Source organism: Sorex fumeus, unplaced genomic scaffold, assembly GCF_029834395.1.
Source record: "Sorex fumeus unplaced genomic scaffold, SorFum_2.1 ptg000116l, whole genome shotgun sequence".
Taxonomy (NCBI): domain Eukaryota; kingdom Metazoa; phylum Chordata; class Mammalia; order Eulipotyphla; family Soricidae; genus Sorex; species Sorex fumeus.
This window is the reverse complement of record NW_026606173.1, coordinates 1971901-1977534: the sequence shown is the minus strand read 5'-3', so window position 1 is coordinate 1977534 and position 5634 is coordinate 1971901.

The following is a 5634-nucleotide window of genomic DNA, read 5'->3' as shown; positions in this document are numbered from 1 at the left end:
AGATACCAATTGTTTCTGAGGTTTGGGTTATGTGGACAGGAAAATGGAGCTGAAGAGGGTTGAGTGGATAGCAAATTGAACAGCACGTCTGAGAGTATGAGCAGGCCACTTAAAACCAGCATTGGCTTACTTGGATATTTACCAGTGGTGTCACGAAAACCTGCCGGGAGTGGAGATTCAGATGAATTCCAGATTCGCTGTGAATGAATGGAACATTCTGTAGTGGAGATAACAATGATTTCTCCAGTCTCTGTGGTGTGGACAGGAAAATGTAGAGCTGGCCAGGGTTGAGTGGATAGCCAATTGAACAGCACCACTGCGCTTGTGAAGAAAACACTTAAAACATTGGGTTACTTGGACATTCAACAGTGGTGTAACGAAAACCTGCCGGGAGTGGAGGTTCAGAGGAATTCCAGATTCGCAGTGAATGAATGGAACATTCTCTAGTGGAGATTCCAATGATTTCTGAAGGCTGGGTCGTGTGGAAGGAACATCAAGAACTAATCAGGATTTAGTGGAAAGCCAATTGTATAGCATGGCTGCGAGTGTGAACATGCAGCTGAAAACCAGCATTGGGTTACTTGGACATTCATCAGTGGTGTAAGGAAAACCTGCATGGAGTGGAGAGTCAGTTGAATTCCACATTCGCAGTGAATGAATGGAACATTCTGTAGAGGAGATTCCAATGATTTCTGAAGCCTGTGTTGTGTGGACAGGAAAATGAAGAGCTGACCAGGCTTGAATCGATAGCCAAGTAAACAGCAGGGCTGCGAATATGAACAGGCCGCTGAAAACCAGCATTGGGTTACTTGGACATTCAACAGTGGTGTAATGAAAACCTGCGTGGAGTTGAGAGTCAGATGAATTCCAGATTCGCAGTGAATGAATGGAACATTCTGTAGTGGAGATAACAAAGATTTCTGAAGGCTGGTAGTGTGGTGGGACAATGAAGAGCTGAACAGGGTGGAGTGAATTGTCAATTAAACAGCACGGCTGCGAGTATGAACAGGCCTCTGAAAACCAGCATTGGCTTACTTGGACATTCACAAGTGGTGTAATGTTAACCAGGCGGGAGTGGAGAATCAGATAAACTCCAGACTCGCAGTGAATGAATGGAACATTCTGTAGTGGAGATTGCAATGATTTCTGAAATCTGGATTGTGGGGACACGAAAATGAAGAGCTGACCAGTGTTGAGTGGATAGCCTGTAAAAAGCCTCGGCTTCGAATGTGAACAGACCACTGAAAACCAGTATTGCATTACTTCGACTTTCAGCAGTGGTGTAACGAAAGCCTGCGTGGAGTGCAGATTCAGATGAATTCCAGATTCCCAGTGAATGAATGGAACATCCTGTAGTGGAGATTACAATGATTTCTGAAGGCTGGGTTGTGTGCACAGGAAAATGAGGAGCAAAACAGGTTGAGTGGATAGCCAATTGAACAGCACGACTGCGAATATGAACAGGCCTCTGAAAACCAGCATTGTTTTACTTGGACATTCACAAGTGGTGTAAGATAAATCTGCAGGTAGTGGAGATTCAGTTGAATTCCAGATTCGCAGTGAATGAATGGAACATTCTGTACTGGAGATTGCAATGATTTCTCAAGTCTGGATTGTTTGGACATGAAAATGAAGAGCTGACCACAGTTGTGTGGATACCCAGTAAAAAGCAGGGCTTAGAGTGTGAACAGACCGCTGAAAACCAGCATTGTGTTACTTGGACATTCATAAGTGGTGTAATGAAAGCCTACCTGGAGTGCAGATTCAGATGAATTCCAGATTGGCAGTGAATGAATGGAACATTCTGTACTGGCGATTCCAATGATTTCTGAAGTCTGATATTGTGGAAAAGAAAATGAAAGGCTGACCAGGTTTGAGTGGATAGACAATTGAACAGCACACTGCGAGTGTGAAAAGGCGGCTGAAAACCAGCATTGGATTACTTGGTCATTCACCAGTGCTGTAATGAAAACCTGCCTGGAGTGGAGAGTCAGATGAATTGCAGAATCGCAGTGAATGAATGGAACAGTCTGTAGTGGAGATCCCAATGATTTCTGAAGGCTGGTTTGTGTGGAGAGGAAAATGAAGAGCTGACCAATATTGAGTGGATAGCCCATTGAACAGCACTTCTGCGAGTTGAACATGCCTCTGAAAACCAGTATTGAGTTACTTGGACATTCACCAGTGGCGTAACGAAAACCTGCCGGGAGTGGAGGTTCAGATGAATTCCAGATTCGCAGTGAATGAATGGAACATTCTCTAGTGGTGATTCCAATGATTTCTGAAGGCTGGGTTTTGTGGACACGAAAATGTAGAGCTGAACAGGGTGGAGTGGATAGCCAAATGAACAGCACGTCTCTTAGTATGAACAGGCCACTGAAAACCAGCATTGGCTTACTTGGACATTCACAAGTGGTGTAACGATAACCCGCCGGGAGTTGAGAGTCAGATGAATTTAAGATTCGCAGTGAATGAACGGAACATTCTGTGGAGGAGATACCAATTATTTCTGAAGGTTGGGTTATGAGGACAGGAAAATGTAGAGCTGAATAGGGTTGGGTGGATAGCAAATTTAACAGCACGGCTGAGAGTATAAGCAGGAGGCTTAAAAACCAGCATTGGCTTCCTTGGACATATACCAGTGGTGTCACGAAAACCTGCCAGGAGTGGAGACTCTGATGAATTCCAGATTCGCGTGATTGAATGGAACATTCTGTAGTGGAGATTGCCAAGATTTAGAAATCTGGATAGTCTGGACAGGATATTGAAGAGCTGACCAATGTTGAGTGGATAGCCAGTGAACAGCACGGTTTCGAGTGTGAACAGACCACTAAGAAGCAGCATTGCATTACTTGGACATTCATCAGTGTTGTAACGAAAGCCTTCCTGGAATGCAGATTCAGATTATTTCCAGATTCACAGTGAATGAATGGAAATTTCTGTAGTAGAGATTCCAATGATTTCTGAACGCTGGGTTGTGTGGACAGGAAAATGAAGAGCTGACTAGGTTTGACTGGATTGCCAATTGAACAGCAAGGCTGTGAGTGTGAACAGCCGCTGAAAACCAGCATTGGATTACCTGGTCATTCACCAGTGTTGTTAGGAAAATCTGCCTGGTGTGGAGAGTCAGAGGAATTCCAGATTCGCAGGGAACGAATGGAACATTCTGAAGTGGAGATAAGAATGATTTCTGAAGGCTCGGTGTGTGGAAGGAAAATCAAGAGCTAACCAGCGTTCACTGGATAGCCAATTGAACAGCACGGCTGCGAGTGTTAACACGCAGCTGAAACCAGCCTTGGGTTGCTTGGACATTCACCAGTGGTGAAACGAACACCTGCTGGGAGTGGAGAACAAGATGAATTCAAGATTCGCGTGAATGAATGAAACATTCTGTAGTGTAGATTGCAATGGTTTCTGGGGTTTGTATTGTCTGAGCTGGAAAAAGAAGAACTCACCAGTGTTGAGTCGCTAGACCGTGAACAGCACGGGTTCGAGTGTGAATAGACCGCTGAAAACCATCATTGCGTTACTTGAACATTCAGCAGTGGTGCAATGAAAACCTGCCGGGAGTGGAGATTCAGATGAATTCCAGATTCGCAGTGAATGAATGGAACATTCTCTAGTGGTGATTCCAATGATTTCTGAAGGCTGGGTTTTGTGGACACGAAAATGTAGAGCTGAACAGGGTGGAATGGATAGCCAAATGAACAGCACGTCTCGTAGTAAGAACAGGCCACTGAAAACCAGCTTTGGCTTAATTGGACATTCACAAGTGGTGTAACGAAAACCTGACGGGAGTTGAGAATTAGATGAATTTCAGATTTCCAGTCAATGAATGGAACATTCTGTGGAGGAGATACCAATTGTTTCTGAAGTTTGGGTTATGTGGACAGGAAAATGGAGCTGAAGAGGGTTGAGTGGATAGCAAATTGAACAGCACGGCTGAGAGTATGAGCAGGCCACTTAAAACCAGCATTGGCTTACTTGGATATTTACCAGTGGTGTCACGAAAACCTGCCGGGAGTGGAGATTCAGATGAATTCCAGATTCGCTGTGAATGAATGGAACATTCTGTAGTGGAGATAACAATGATTTCTCCAGTCTCTGTGGTGTGGACAGGAAAATGTAGAGCTGGCCAGGGTTGAGTGGATAGCCAATTGAACAGCACCACTGCGCTTGTGAAGAAAACACTTAAAACATTGGGTTACTTGGACATTCAACAGTGGTGTAACGAAAACCTGCCGGGAGTGGAGGTTCAGAGGAATTCCAGATTCGCAGTGAATGAATGGAACATTCTCTAGTGGAGATTCCAATGATTTCTGAAGGCTGGGTCGTGTGGAAGGAAAATCAAGAACTTATCAGGATTTAGTGGAAAGCCAATTGTATAGCATGGCTGCGAGTGTGAACATGCAGCTGAAAACCAGCATTGGGTTACTTGGACATTCATCAGTGGTGTAAGGAAAACCTGCATGGAGTGGAGAGTCAGTTGAATTCCACATTCGCAGTGAATGAATGGAACATTCTGTAGAGGAGATTCCAATGATTTCTGAAGCCTGTGTTGTGTGGACAGGAAAATGAAGAGCTGACCAGGCTTGAATCGATAGCCAAGTAAACAGCAGGGCTGCGAATATGAACAGGCCGCTGAAAACCAGCATTGGGTTACTTGGACATTCAACAGTGGTGTAATGAAAACCTGCGTGGAGTTGAGAGTCAGATGAATTCCAGATTCGCAGTGAATGAATGGAACATTCTGTAGTGGAGATAACAAAGATTTCTGAAGGCTGGTAGTGTGGTGGGACAATGAAGAGCTGAACAGGGTGGAGTGAATTGTCAATTAAACAGCACGGCTGCGAGTATGAACAGGCCTCTGAAAACCAGCATTGGCTTACTTGGACATTCACAAGTGGTGTAATGTTAACCAGGCGGGAGTGGAGAATCAGATAAACTCCAGACTCGCAGTGAATGAATGGAACATTCTGTAGTGGAGATTGCAATGATTTCTGAAATCTGGATTGTGGGGACACGAAAATGAAGAGCTGACCAGTGTTGAGTGGATAGCCTGTAAAAAGCCTCGGCTTCGAATGTGAACAGACCACTGAAAACCAGTATTGCATTACTTCGACTTTCAGCAGTGGTGTAACGAAAGCCTGCGTGGAGTGCAGATTCAGATGAATTCCAGATTCCCAGTGAATGAATGGAACATCCTGTAGTGGAGATTACAATGATTTCTGAAGGCTGGGTTGTGTGCACAGGAAAATGAGGAGCAAAACAGGTTGAGTGGATAGCCAATTGAACAGCACGACTGCGAATATGAACAGGCCTCTGAAAACCAGCATTGTTTTACTTGGACATTCACAAGTGGTGTAAGATAAATCTGCAGGTAGTGGAGATTCAGTTGAATTCCAGATTCGCAGTGAATGAATGGAACATTCTGTACTGGAGATTGCAATGATTTCTCAAGTCTGGATTGTTTGGACATGAAAATGAAGAGCTGACCACAGTTGTGTGGATACCCAGTAAAAAGCAGGGCTTAGAGTGTGAACAGACCGCTGAAAACCAGCATTGTGTTACTTGGACATTCATAAGTGGTGTAATGAAAGCCTACCTGGAGTGCAGATTCAGATGAATTCCAGA